Source organism: Aptenodytes forsteri, unplaced genomic scaffold (assembly GCF_000699145.1).
Source record: "Aptenodytes forsteri isolate BGI_AS27 unplaced genomic scaffold, ASM69914v1 Scaffold366, whole genome shotgun sequence".
Lineage (NCBI taxonomy): Eukaryota > Metazoa > Chordata > Aves > Sphenisciformes > Spheniscidae > Aptenodytes > Aptenodytes forsteri.
The window spans coordinates 2026327-2040801 of record NW_008794621.1 but is presented as its reverse complement, the minus strand read 5'-3'; the positions used below and the strand labels follow the sequence as shown (position 1 = coordinate 2040801).

The 14475-nt window shown below is 40.8% G+C and overlaps 1 protein-coding gene across 2 annotated transcripts in view; it reads right to left on the bottom strand.

The window, feature by feature from the left end:
* BEST3 (bestrophin 3) overlaps positions 1-434 on the bottom strand; it is a 27217-nt gene extending 26783 nt beyond the window's left edge. For both annotated transcript variants that reach the window (XM_009273217.1, XM_009273218.1), the window contains exon 1: positions 305-434. The gene's annotated coding sequence lies outside the window, so the exon portion shown is untranslated. The remainder of the gene's footprint in view (positions 1-304) is intronic.
* Positions 435-14475: the final 14041 nt, after the last annotated feature.

Sequence of the window (14475 nt, the reverse complement as noted above, 5' to 3'; positions counted from 1 at the left end):
CCCCCCCCCCCCCCCTTAATATTGAGCCCAACTGTAAAGGGGATTTTTGCCTGGCTGAGAATTTCAGGATGCATTAGTATTCAGAGAGAAACCACAGTAAAAAATAACAGCCATCAGTGCTTCCCAACTGACCATGAAAAGCATATTACAGAATGTATAAATAAATAGTGCCTCTGCACAGACCTACCCCTTGTCATTGTATCACCTTATTTCTTGGTTTATAGCATAGTAGAGAAATTGAGTGAGAGAGGTTTGAGTTAAGCCAACTACAAAAGCATATTAAGCTCGCGCTATATCCACTGACCTGCTATTTTGATTTGGCAATCCAAGCCCGAAGGCAAATCCCGGACCCTTCCTCTTCCTCAGATGTCCAAAAGTCCCCTTCAGGTCTGCAATAGTCACCTTGTTCTTCCTCTAACCTGAAGCAAGGGGTTGCTGCTGCCGAGCCCCAGGAGGAGTGGACTGACAAGAACAGGGGTTAAAATGTGTTTCCACTTCTGGAAGTCTGTTTTTGCCAAGTACTTTGTCCTGTCAGTTACAGAGGGAACAAACACAAGCAGTAGCAGCAGCAGCTGCTGATCTTGCTCTTTTCCAGTCTATAATTATAACACCACTTGCCATCAGAAGGACCCCTTTCATTTGAATGAAGAATCTTGAGACAGTTTGGCTGGCACCTCCTGTTTTCTACGTTTTATTTCCCATCCCCAAAACGGGACAGACAAGAAGGGAGCATTTTTCTCTGAGACTTCTCTTGAAAAGAGTGATCTCTTTGAGCCAGCCCTGTGAAGACGCATCAGTGAATAGCATTGACTACATCTGAACAGGAAGACCAGAGACAACCCCACCAAACTTGGGTATGTGCCTCAGCTGCACCTCGATCCCACCCTGGAGCACACCTTTGCTGCATTGCTGATTCAAATTGGGAAATCAGAACTTTAGGATACGTTGTAGAAATCACCCATCCCTCCAAATAGGGGGAGTTGCAGTTACCAGAAGTCCCATCAGATTCAATGAACCTATTCATGATGGTACATTTCAGCATGTGAAAGCATGTGACTGGACTTCTTCCCCTCTTCCTCTTTGTAAAATGAGATTAACTCTGTCTTTTATGACCCAGGGCATTAAGAGGGAGCTGTAAAAGGTGATAGACTGTGAAAGCTCAGGAGATGTCATATAATGTTGCCATAAATCTCTACAGAGAATGAAATAATGCGACTGTGAAGTAAATAAAAAAAATTGCAGGGGGAGAGGGTAAGCAAGATTTATAGATTTAATACATTTTATGATGAAAGGTTTTTTTCCCCCTGCCTTAGTCCCATTAAGCTATTTGAGACCACTTATTTAATTAAAACTCTCTTGGAAAGAAAATCAGTTGCTGCTACTGTTTGCCTTTCTTCTCGCTGGCAATGGCAGAAGGGAGACACTTTGATGTCAAAGCAGGCGAGACGTTAGACTGTGGCATGTGTGTGTCAGGCAGTGGCCTGTGGTGAAAGATGACAAATCATTTTAGCATTCAGTGACTTGGCATGAAGAAACATACTGCCTGATCCTATTACAGTCACTGCCCTCTGCAAGGAAAACTCCTAACAACAGGGATATTTTAAGGTCACTTGTAAAATAATTACTTAGACCTAAAACATTTTTCTTTGCTGAGTATAATCGTTCACTGGTCTCGCTAAGCAGCAAATAATAGCACCTCTGTGTGTCAGACAGTGGGTACCAGGTGGTTTTCCTGGAGGCTCTTTGGTCTTCCTGCAGATTGAAGTGGCTGAGATTGCTCCACTGGCTCTGAGCTGTTTTGCAGAAGACACGAGATTTAGAGCTCCTGTGTGTTCAGAGGCAGAAATAAATACAGGTTTCCAGCCATGTAGCTCCATTGTGACCAGTTCTGTAGGAAATACTCCTCTTTTTATCATTAAGGTGCCCCTAAGCACTTGCTGGATTTTTCCCAAAGACAGGCGATGTTTTCATCTCTCCTCCATTTCCCCCCTCCCCAAGAGAAGCAGACTTGATTGGTGTACAGCCCTTGCTAACAGAGGCTGCTGCATGGCTATACTGCACCCTCTGACTTGGCTGGGCACATCCTTTCCCAGCTAATGGTCCTCCCATTTTAAGCTGTCCAGACCCATAGGTTGCTTGGGTTCACCTGAATGTGGGAGGAAGGGGGAGTGAGAGTGACAGCTTGTAACTGCTACTGCAACGTCCCCAGTTAATGAACTTTCTACCTTTTCTAGCTGATGCCAATACCTGTGTTAGCATGAGCGAATGGGAGACCTTTACTGTAAATTTTAAGGCAGTCTTACCTTTTGATTCAGCTCTTCAGTTTAGCTTTATATTGATATTTTGAATCCAGAACATTAACAACACATTGATGGTGGGCTTCAAAAGCTCATTTACTACAGAAGGGCTGTGAAAGCCATCACAATAATGTCTGTGGTTCAGTAAGGACTAGCTACAGAGCTCTGCAAACATCCTTTTTTTCAAGACATTAGAAGCTGCCTTCTGCTTTAGAGGCAGAGGATAAAGATGGGGACTCGGGAGGAAGAAAACAGCAGCAAATGCTTTTCCCAGTCTCTGACAAAAGTGTCAGCTAAGGATAAGGACTGAGAAAATATTGGTTAATGACAGTCACGCTCCTTTGCTTCTGGGTGATGTTGACACAGCCATGACAGTCCTGCTGTATAAGAAATGCCTGCTGGAGCTTTGAGAGGGCTGATGGCAAGGAAGCCATGCACAGGATATCACTGCAGCGAGCACACAGCTAAGCAGAGCTGTAGGGAGGCATCGGGAGGCTTGTGGCATCTGTTCCTCTGCCCCTCCACCATTGGGCTGCAGTCTCACAGGGGTGTTACAGCACCGGGGATGGAGAGACAGTGGGCACAACTGTCCCACGTCCTCCTCCCTCTCCCCCCCCGTTATTGGCCACCACATGCTAGTCAAGGTTGGATCGGGTTGCTTCCTTATGGCAAACCACGCTCCAGAGCAGGGCTCTTTCATGCAGCCTCCCTCCAACTTGCCTGGCAATAAATCCCCGTTGCTGCATGCTGCGCATCGCTGATGAGCTTTCAACAAGGTTGGGATAGATATGCTGTGTTGGGCCAGCAGGCATTAGCCGGGCAAGGCAGCCTTGGGCAATTTGACAGGAAAGGGAACATGGGTTTTCTGGAGCATTATCTGCCTGGAGTTATCAAGGAACGAGCCTGGACTAGGTCCCAGAGATTCAAGAGAAAGAATTTTTTAAATAATTCTGATGATTTCTTCCAAGCTGGTACGGTAAAGACTACTCCATCAAACACTGAGCTTGGGAACGGACTCTGAAGATCAGAGAGACCTGCAGTCTGTGACCTGTTTTTAAGAACTGGAACTCCTCTCTCGTACTTTCTCATAACCCTCTCTTTCTGCTGTATTTGTTGAATAAGCAAATCTATGCTACAAAGAGCTGCTTGGGCAATCTGAGTGTTCTCCTAGCACTTTAATACACTATTTAGTGAAGAAGCGCATTCAAAAAAGGTGCCAACTGATTAACTGGCTAATAGGCAGCTGATGTGTACAACATAACAGGAAACAAATAAATATATATTTTTGAAGGAAAAGAAAAAGGAAAATTTCTGTAAGGATTTGTCTTTGTATTGCCTCCCCTCTGCTATGTGACTGTTTCTACCACAAGATGTATGGATAATTATGACCATTTATTAGATTTTTAAATATAACTGAGTCCACTGCAGCAAATGAAGTTTTATAGCAAATTCTTAAAATCTCAGAATAATGAGCAAGGACCTGCAAAACGTTGCTAGAATTCCAGTGCTCTTTATACTATAAACCACTAATTTTTTCACCTTCGTATTTAAGAAATGATTTTGCAGATCTTGGAGACCATTTAAAATTTATATGGAGTCTTATTACAGACTATTAAGCCAAATGAAGATCTCTTCAAGACATGATAAGTAAGTAATACTTTGTTAAGATATTGACACCTTTGCTATCATATGCAATTATTTTTAACAGGTGTCATATTGCAGGTAGCATGCAGAAATTCTGTTTGTATACACTATGTTCCTAAAAGGTTATGAGAAAAGGATGGATTTGCAAAGCGTGTAAAATAGTATTTCACATTTGCAATAAATAGTTTAATTTTATCACTTCTTGTCCTTTTTCTGACCTTTCCTAATGGACATCCTTAGCAAATGTTGTTGCATCATCATCAAATAGGAGCAAAAGAGGTTCTTTTGTTTTACAAGTATATATGGTAGACAAGAATTTGAGAGGTCTCATCTACAAAAATAGTTTTTAGAAGTTCCTTTGTATATGCAGCTCTACTAATGATCACTGCTAATGGTGTACTTTGCATTCGTGTTCTCTTAAAATGCTTTGGACACATTCAAATCACACAGAGACAAAAACATTTTAGCGCTGTGTAACTAGACAGATTTCTGCTAATATCATCCACAGGTGTTTAACAAGTCAGTGCAGTGCAACAGCTGGTAGAAATCCATCAAATACAAGTTATTTCATTTATTTGTGAATAAATGAGGGGCTTCCTGCCCCTCTCTCCTCTTGATTTTTGTGCCCATTTATACTGGAAGAGATACTAATTCATATTGTGTGCTAGTGAAGCTTCAAGCAAACACTTCAGTACCTGTAACAACAATGCATAACGCCAATATCCAAAGAAATGCCATAATAACTAGGCTAACATGTGGTCTGAACAACATTAAAGAATTTTCTTATTGAAAAGAAGTGAATAATTAAAATGTTGGGAAGAGGGCAGTATTAAAGAAGCTGCTGTCAGATTTTCTCAGGCGAGAAAATGTGAGTTTTGCTTTATTTTTCTACTTACTGTCACTTGCTGCTGGAATTCCTGTATTAAATAAATAAGTGAATTAACATAAAATGTCCTCTGCCCACAGAATGAATGTGTAGCGAGCTGGTGTGATATCTTACAGTCTCTTTCATGAGAGAAATTGCAATAATTAAAAGCTAATCTAGTGAGATACCACCGTACTTAGCATCACTCAGTGTGGGTTGTGGAAATATACTTTAAAGGAGGCTCTTTTATCTCTGGAAGTCACATGGTAGAATACTTCAGAGGATTACAAATGAATTTGTCTGCAGGATAAAGCCTGCTGCCCCGAAAGATTAATTCTACGAGTACTGTAAAACTGTATTCAGAAACACACTGCTTTGCAACTCCCTTGTAATGAAATAAACATCATTTGTTATGCGATAGTGCTGAGTTTGGTATTAGAAATATTATTATTACTGTGACTGTTATCAGCCTCAACAATCCTTTTATTGCCGGACAGCACGGACACACAAAAGCAAACTGATGTCACAGCGCGGGACTTGTCAGACGGAAGATGGGATCAACAAAGCAACCAGGAATAGGGTCTCCAGGAGCTGGGCTCAAAAGCCAACGCCTGGATTGACTGGGAGTGCTTTCTCTTGATTTAAGACCTACCTCTCCAAAGTGCTACTTATCTTGTTCATCTGAAACGGGCTGGGTGGGTTAGTTAATATATGCTAATGTAGCTTCAGCTTAAGCAAAAGCTAAATGGTCAAAAGGGCAATCGCAGAAGGAGAGGTGCTTGATTTTGCTCTATGGACTGGCTCTTCTGAAGTCAGTGTCATTCTGCTTCGCAAGATGACCAGGGTTTCAAAACTTCTTGCACAATATGTCAAGCGTTCGATATTAGATAATTTCCTTGCTTGCCTAAAAATGCAGCTGATTGCACAGCCATTTGCATAATCATCCTTCTGTACACGCAGGATGCTGCAAAACTGTAATTTATTTTCTTTTTTAATGGAGAAGTTATGTTAACAGAATTTTGTATTGTTGTCGACATTGAAGAATATTGATGGTTGATAAATAGTCTGTGCTTTATAATGTATCTTAATGTCTCCTGCACTTCTTAGGGAGTTAGATTTGAGAAAGAGGTATCTTTTCTCACATCAGAATGTTTCTTTTATAAGAATACCAAAAGTGTTTATTTGAATTAGAGTTAAAAATGAATCTTTGTACAACAGGCATGTTTGTGCTCTCAGTCAAGATTTTTGAGGTATCACTGAAAGCATTATAAACTCAGGTTCTTTATGGCTTAAGGGGGAGGTTTTCAGGGAGTTGTGTTACGTCTCTGAGAGTAGCAAATGAGAACTCTTGTTCCCTGCATGGAAATATAATAATAATAACAATAATAACAACAATAACAACAACAGTAATAACAACAATAACAATAATACATAACAACGGACAATACACATAACAGTACAACTGAACCATTCTGTTTCTCCCATTTAATAATTAATGAGGACAGCTTTGCTTATTCTTCGAAGAAATTCTCTGTATGAATGTATTTTGATTTGTGTATATGAAAAACCACCTGTAAGAATGGTGATCCAGATTAGGGCACGACTTTAAGAAAATAACATTGTGCAGTGATGACTGATGCAAAGCTGTGGTGCAATTTACCACAAACAACACTGTTAGAGGTGTGATTAAACCATGCTGCAACTGATGGGAGAAACTATACCCTTCATTATCTGTATTCAAATTAAAGGGGGCCTCAAACCAAAATGTAGAGCCATGTTACCACCGAATGCAACTGGGACTGTAAGGATGGAGGATTTTCTTGAGCTGTGTCTTGGGCAGAGAGATTTGTGGGATTATCTGCTTGTATGAGAGAGAAAGGGAAAGATGAGACAGAAGAGATTCAAAGAATGAGATGGAGAGTAAGAACAGACAGAAAAGCTATTCCAGGGAAAAGTGTTTAGAAAAGGCAAGTTCTTTTGAGTTAGGTATTGTCTGGAAAGGACTTGGAATGGTTGTTGTTGCTGTATTTGTGAGAATAGGATTATTGGTATTCGTGCATAAAAAAGGATTACATTGGGATGGCTGACCACCATCAATTTATTTTTGTAAAGGGAACAACTCAGATGAGTTCCTTTTCTTTTTTAGCTAGTTTTAGTTAAAAAAAACCTAATGATAATTACTGCTATTAAAAATGGTACTTGATACATATGTGAAAAGGATAAAACTGAGGACTTTACTCTGTGACCCAGGTGGTCCTGCCAGTCCTGTATTAAAGCCAGCTCTGGCTTTCCTCCCTTGCATACTTCAATGCTAAACATTTCCCTCAGAACTTCATTTTTTCACTTTGCAGATATTGATTAAGAGGGAAAAAAAGAGTATAAAAAGAGAAAGTAGCATCCAGGAAAAAGAATAGTGAGTTTAGTGAACCAACAGAGATAAACAACTAGCCTTTCCTTTTTCTATGGACAACAAACCCAATCATTTCCACCTGAACTGCAACAAACCCTCTCATTCTCTGCTTTCTGCAACTTTTCACTTAGAAAAAACGCCTAAACAGCCTGGGTAGCTTTTGCAAAATACGCAGTATGCTGTGTTTGTTTACCTTGGTTCAGAATCGGAAGTCTCATTGCTCCCCCAGACACGAGGTTTAGTCCGTGAGCCAAGAGCGGATGAAACAAACCCTACGCTGGTCGTGTTGCTGCTGAGCCAGTACACGGCCCAGAACACACATGGGCATCGAATGGTGCTAGCCAGGGAATTTATCCTTCACACTCCTCTGGGTAAATCCATGCTTTGACTATTTTAGTGAGGCAATGGAAAACTTTTCCTGCCATGGTGAGTGTGGGCACATTTCCAATCAAGGTAACGCAGATGTAAATGCTAGTGGAGACAAGACTCCTTGGGGGGCTGGCACTTTTAAAGTCACTTTGGGAGGTGTAATAGAGTAATTCCTCTCTTTTGTGGAACTGGAACTGCTCTGGTTTCAATATGACTTCAGCATTTTTTACCATCTATGCAACTGAGCAAAGGATTCAGATTACTTTTCAGAAATGCCTCTCTGCTGCGCTGAACTTGTAGAGCATTGCCACCATGAGTGTGCCAAGCTGGAGAAGACAAAAGGAGACAAGGAGAAGAAAAGGCCACTCTAAGCTGGGAGGCATTCCTATGCCCAGTGGAGTGATGTCCATACCAACTAGGTGATGCCGGACAGAAGATGAATAAAACAGTATTTCTCTCACATAGGGAAATGGTCGGTACCTGCAAAATCTTTTCCGTAAGGCCAGCCCCACCTCACAGAGCAGAACATAGCAATAACTGGCAGCCTTGATTGAAGTCTGGTTTTGAATCTCTGTGTCATTGGGCAAAAATAAAGAAAAATCAGCCCATTAAAGCCACATCTTCCATTTTTATAGCAACTTTGGTCTGAAAGAATGAAGACCTTTGAAAAATTCATTATTTAAACTTTATCATATGACTATATGTTACGGGGAAGGAGGAAGAAGTCGCATGAATTTCAGTTTAGAAATGGATAAATTAAGGCACAGGGAGAGTACCCAGGTCCAAAGCAGAACTGTGAATAAAACATAGGATTCCTGAATCCTCATCCTATGCTTTTCACTGTTATTATTCGGAGTATTTAGTGGAGCTATTTTTGGAGGCTCATCAGGTAAAAGGATTCTTGAGTTTTAACTATAGGTTTGTCAGGGCTACAAAGTTTGTTTGGCTTTCGGGGGGTTAATTTTCAGGTGAAAATGTATTTTGTATTTTTATTTTCTGATTTCTGAGTTCAGGTTTGGCATCTCTGCCATCCTCCAACTAGGGATGAACATGTTGTACTATTTTTAATCGCACTCTGGATCCATCCCTGGCTTGCTTCTAAAGATAAACGAAACCACATGTCAATCTTTACATAAGTTGGTAAGACCATTTCAGGTTTTTTGTTTCTTCCGCTTAGTATCAAGTTACGTTTATAAGCAACTTCAAAAAACCTAGAAGCATTATTTATTTTATATGCAACAGAAGAATCTGCCTAGTTGGGCAGCTTGTTTGCAGAATCAGTCTTACGGTCAAAGTGGACAATGGTAAACTAACATGCTCGATTCTTTTTAATCCTTGTCATTTAATAGTTGTCATTTAATGGTTAATAGAGAATTTATATTCTTTATTCATTTGTATCTTCCCTGATTAGGCTGTGTTCTGTGTAGTCATATAAAGGTTGTTGGTTTTTTTTAACACGGTAAAGAATTTGCCATTCTTGTAATAGTGTCAATGAGTTCTGCAGGTTGCATATAGATATATGCTGTGTATAAAAAGAATTTATTCCCCAAATTTATATTTTTTTTGTATTCAAGCCTTGACTTTTCATTAAGGAATACAGGGCTTTAATGAGCTTTCACTTTTTAGACATCATTTTAAGCTCTTATTTCTGATGCTGATCTAGTGCGTTGACAAGTCTAATAGCGGAGAGGACTATAAAGTGGTTTGAGGTTTTGATGCTGCAACAGATTTGTTGCGTGATTTGAGCACATCATTTGAGTCATTCCAAGACGAATAGGAAAGAATCAATATCTGTGATATAGAGTTTGATAAGGCTTTTGAAATTCCCTCCTATGACATCTCATAAAAAAGGAGGGACACACTGTCTAGCATAAATGACTGCAAAGACAATACAAGACTGATATGAAAACCATGCTCAAACCACGGTTTTGGATGGCTAATTGTTAAAGTAAAATCTAATCTCAGAGGATCATTCTGGTTCTGATAACATGCAATTAATTAATGACTTGGCTGATGGAATAGGGAGTACATTTATCGAATTTGCAAGATATGAAGGGCCATAAACATTTTTTTCAGAACAAGATTAGAATTCAGTAAGAATCAGTAGACATAGAAGAAAGTTCACAAGTGAAGTCACACACAAGCTGGAGGAAGACTGGTTAAGCAGCATTCTGCTGCCATAAGAAAAAAAGCAAGGGATCTTTGCTGGGATGTATAAGCAGTTGTGTGATATGTTAAAGCCAGTGCTGTTCAGACCTCAGCTGGAGTGCTGTGTGCAGACCTGAGCACTGTTCGTCTACAAAGGTGAGGATCCACAGGAAGAAGCCCAGAGAGAATAATAAAAACAATTGGAGGTCTAAAAACCGTCACCTACAAGGAAAGATTAAAATAACTGTGTTTATTCTTTGAGAAAACAGAGGGGATAGATGATGCCATCAAATACCCTGAAGATTGTTGCTTCCTGCATCCACTGAGATAAGCTCTTTACCTCTTGTCCTACACTGCAGCAAAGGAGATTAGGTTAGATTTTGGAAAATATATCTAACTCCAAGGTTAGTTCGGCACTGGAATGCACTGCTTAGGGAGGCTGTGCTGTCTTCCACCACTGGAAGTTTTGAGAAAGAACTTCAGGAGCAGTTAACATCAATCCTGCCTATTTGCTATTATTTTGGGGTTTTTTAGTGGGTAGATTTGAAGAAAAACACAGGCCTCACTGGTTTTAATGTTATATCAGTTGAATCAGGGAAAGCAGCAAAAAGGTAAGAGCTGTAGTTTTAGGATTCCCATAAGCTGGATGCTTATTTATGCCAAGGTACCAATCAGATTTGCTTTCCAAATACGTAGCTAAACGTTGAAGAAATATGTCTGACTGGGGAATTCTTGTCTATACTATGGTTCCCAAAACTGCTAGCACTGGTTCAGCTGAGCTAGTAGAAGGGGGTAAAAAAATCTCCGACACAGCTAAGATTTATAGTCTCTGTACCTTTTTTGTACATAGTGGATCATTCTTTGTTTCTTTTCACTGTGCTAAGGGGTTGCAATGCGTGTGTGACTTCTATTAATACATTCATCCTTTGGTTTGCTTGAGGTTATTGTTTTATAGCATCTTCATTGAAAGGGAGGTAATAATTACAGTTTATTCAATATTAAAAAAAAAAAACAATAAAAGAAACAAGTAGGAAGTACCACAGGCAAGTAGAAAATAAGATTTCAAAGTTTACCTGCTTTATTTATCCGTGAAATTGTTGAGACATCCTCCCCCACCACACACTTGAACATCTTCTATAAAGAGAACAACCATCTCATTCTTTTATTCCTCCGAACCTGTAGGTGGAATGATTTGATTAGCTGGCATTTGTGTTTGTGTGTATAGATGAGAAACTTTAATTAAAGTCAGATCAAAGAAAAATGCTGCACTTGGCTTCTTTAAAGTCCTGCAGCCATTCTTGCCTTCAACAGAGAAGACTGCCATGGTCTGGGGCTACCTTCTGTGAAACACCTTTGTCTCTTGTGCTTTTACCTCCCTGAAACAGATTTCTTAGGTCCAGTGGACTGTAACTATTAGCGAAGGAAGCAGCCACATTTGAAGACACAGTCTCAGACGGATGGTTCAAATGCAATAGAAGACCTGGACAGACAGAGATGCAGTTCAGGGGGACTCTGTGCAGTGAGGGAACCATTTGCAATGATGTTTACCACATTTTGCACCAGTATGACTGGAGAGAAGCTACGCAAGTGAGACTGTCAGTTGTTAGTATATAGATTGCCGTGGCCAAGTCTGTGCTAAGATACCTATCCAGCTTTCTATCTAGCTGGAGAACGGGAATTTCTGATTTGGGGCGTTTAACCACGTTGAGGCGTTCAAAAGGACAGATGAACTGATTTAACAAGCCGAGTGAATAGATTTGATGGGAGCAGCAAATACTGGTGTTCATTAGAAACAATGCAGTTTCAGCAAAGTCCATCCTCCAGATTTTGTACATTGTGCAGTTTTGTTGAATGGTCCTGTCAGATTACATCTATTTAATTAGAGGCGGCACCCATGGCATATGTTATTCCACCAAAGCTGTAAACTGTACATCACTTCCCACTGGCAACAGTGACTTCGCTCATTTAGAACAATAGCGATGCATGGGTTTGTTTCTAAAAGGACTTCAGTTCTTCTGATTGCCAGGGACCTAAGGGTGCCTTAATTGCCCTAATCAGCCTCATCTGGGACCCCTACTCAGGCACCTTCTTCCCATAGTGGGAAGGGACTCTGGGGCTCCATTTAAGCTCAGGCCCAGGCCACCAGGATTTGCCTGTGCTGTGTCTTGGGTGAGCCTGTCTTGGTTGCTCGCTCCTTGGATAAGCCTCAGACCTGCATTATAGGTGTAGGTCTACATATAGGTCTCTAGTTCTGTCTCTTGCTCTTCCTGGCAAGACTTCCTGGATGGATCCCAGGCTTGATTTGACATCCCACCTTGTGTGATGGTCACTAGGTGTATGACAAAGCCTGTTGCTATCACCAGCCTAGCCCTGCTCTTGACTGTGCTCTCATCAGTGGGGATACCCTTGGCTCCCAGCTCATGATGTCTGGAGGAGTAGCCCTGCTCTGATGTGCAAGCTCAGGAAGGAACCAAGGGTTGGATAAAAGCACTCTTTTAAAATAGATTTTTTTCAAAAAAATGCTTACTTCTCTTATTTATGTCTCTGGATTTAATCCAAATTGTTTCAACTTTTAATTTTAACCATGTAAGTTATATTTTCTGTGGTTTGTTGCTGCCTGACTTTTAAAGTATTACATACAGTAAAATACAGGAGTACTTTGACAAAATAAATCTGTTGGTGATTAATTTTAGCACAGTCAAATGTCTTTGGAACTGTATTGCTTTCATTTCTTGAAATGCAAGATGTCTAATCTGGTTAAGAAAGCAGATTGTCATGCCAAGTACCGTTATACAGGATTAAGAACTATAGGATTACAGATCCTAATTATAGACTCTTGTCAGTTTACTATGTCTTAATACATTGTTTTCAACTTCTGATTCCACTTGTCATGCCTCTTTTGCAATCATGTTTTTAATGAACTTTCTGATGCATCTTCTAATTTGGCAAACCTGTATTCTGATAGCACTGCCTGGATTCTATTGCATGTCAATATTAGCAAATTAAATAATTTTAAAGGTCAGAGCTCTTCAAACTGAACACCTCTGCTCTGTGAGGCTTTTCACAACAAACTTCAAATTATACTGCTATTTGAATGTTCCACTTCTTGTACTGCTTGGTTTTTTGGCTTTCAGATAGCTTCCAGAAAAGCTGTGGATGATGATTTTTTGTAGCCATTTTTGCTGCTTGAGCCCCCTTGTAGTCAGTGTAGATTTACATACTGAAAAGGAATTTAGAAGATACTACTATTTATAGGTAATATATTTACTTTATGATAAATGGCATTGATACATTTGTCTTTCGACATCCTCTTTGTCATATTTATTTGCCCTCAGTGAACTTGCTTGGTGGATGCTACGGTGAATGTGCCACAGAGAACATTATTTGTCTGTGGCTATGTCCTGCAGGACTGGCCAAACAGGATTCTTTCACATTCAGTGGAAAGCTGTCAAGATAATTAACATTTCAATTCTTGACCGGAATGTGGCCTAGATTCCTTAAGTGATGAATGGGATCTTGTTTACATTAGTTTTTTGCGGAAGTTCCTCACCATTGCCGCACGTTTCAGTTCAGCTGCACTAACAACGATGAAAAGTACGTCGTCCAGCCAAGACTGCTGTCATGTGAAGAATATTTTTTGGCAATCTAATTGGACCAGTGGTAAAATGGAATCTTGTTTATAGTAGCTTTCCAACATTTTGCCTACTGCTTTTAAAGACATAGAAAACACAAAACAGTACAGACCAGGACTTCAAAAGGAAAAAAGTGAAGTCTGCATGTTAACGTCTGAAAAGCTGGAAAATTGCCTGAACTACCCTGGTTGTGTCATGGTGGCAGTAATGATGGCTTAAGGACATAGGGAAGCCAAGATGAGAGGTAGTAGTAGTATCTCTTTATCGGACAAACCAGTAGAGCTGGAAAAACACATCTTTTTAGCAGGTGAGCCCTATTTTAGCTCTATATGTGGCCTTATTTCTCAAGTCTTGTGCATATAAATTAAGCTCAGTCTTTAATTATTACATGCATTAGGCAGGCTCGGCACCTGATTTGGGGCAGTGCATGCCCCATGAGTGAAAATCACTGGATAATGATCTGGCATAAGTCTCATTTTCTCATTTTTAATTGTGTAATCCTGTGCCTTTGTTACTGTACACCATTAAATACAGAATTATTAACTTCCTTGTGTTTTTCAAGGTAACAAAACATTCAGACTTTAACAGCCCTGTCCTCGCCTGCCCTTGAACAGAAGCAATGTTTTAACCCTCTCTTCCAGGTGATGAGCGGAGGCACAGAAACGTCGGCTGGTCACTCCTGAAGCCACGAGCGTTTGCAGCCTCTCCGTTTGCAGCCCCCCTTCTCATGAAATGTGGTGCCTGACAGCACTCGTGCCCAGTGCTGCGCCAGCCGTGAGCCTCCGGTACCTTTCCAGCCAGGCCCTAAGGAAACGATCTAACAGCATTTCGTGGTCAGAGCGTTCACCACGGGCCGCCCCGGCACAGCTTGTAGCGGAGGGATGGAGGCTGCCCCTGACTCACGTGTCCTGGCTGTGTAATGCATCTGCCTGCCCTTGGCCTCGGGCCTCCTCTTGCCAGACCTTCTGGCCCCTGAAACCCAGCTGTCTGTTGACAGCGTGGCTGACTACCAGGAGTGTGAAGGAAAGGCCTCTCTGAGACTGTCCCTCAGAAGTATTTTGGGTCACTGGCGGGTGCTTTGAGGGCAGATAGTTAGGCCCAGGCACCACC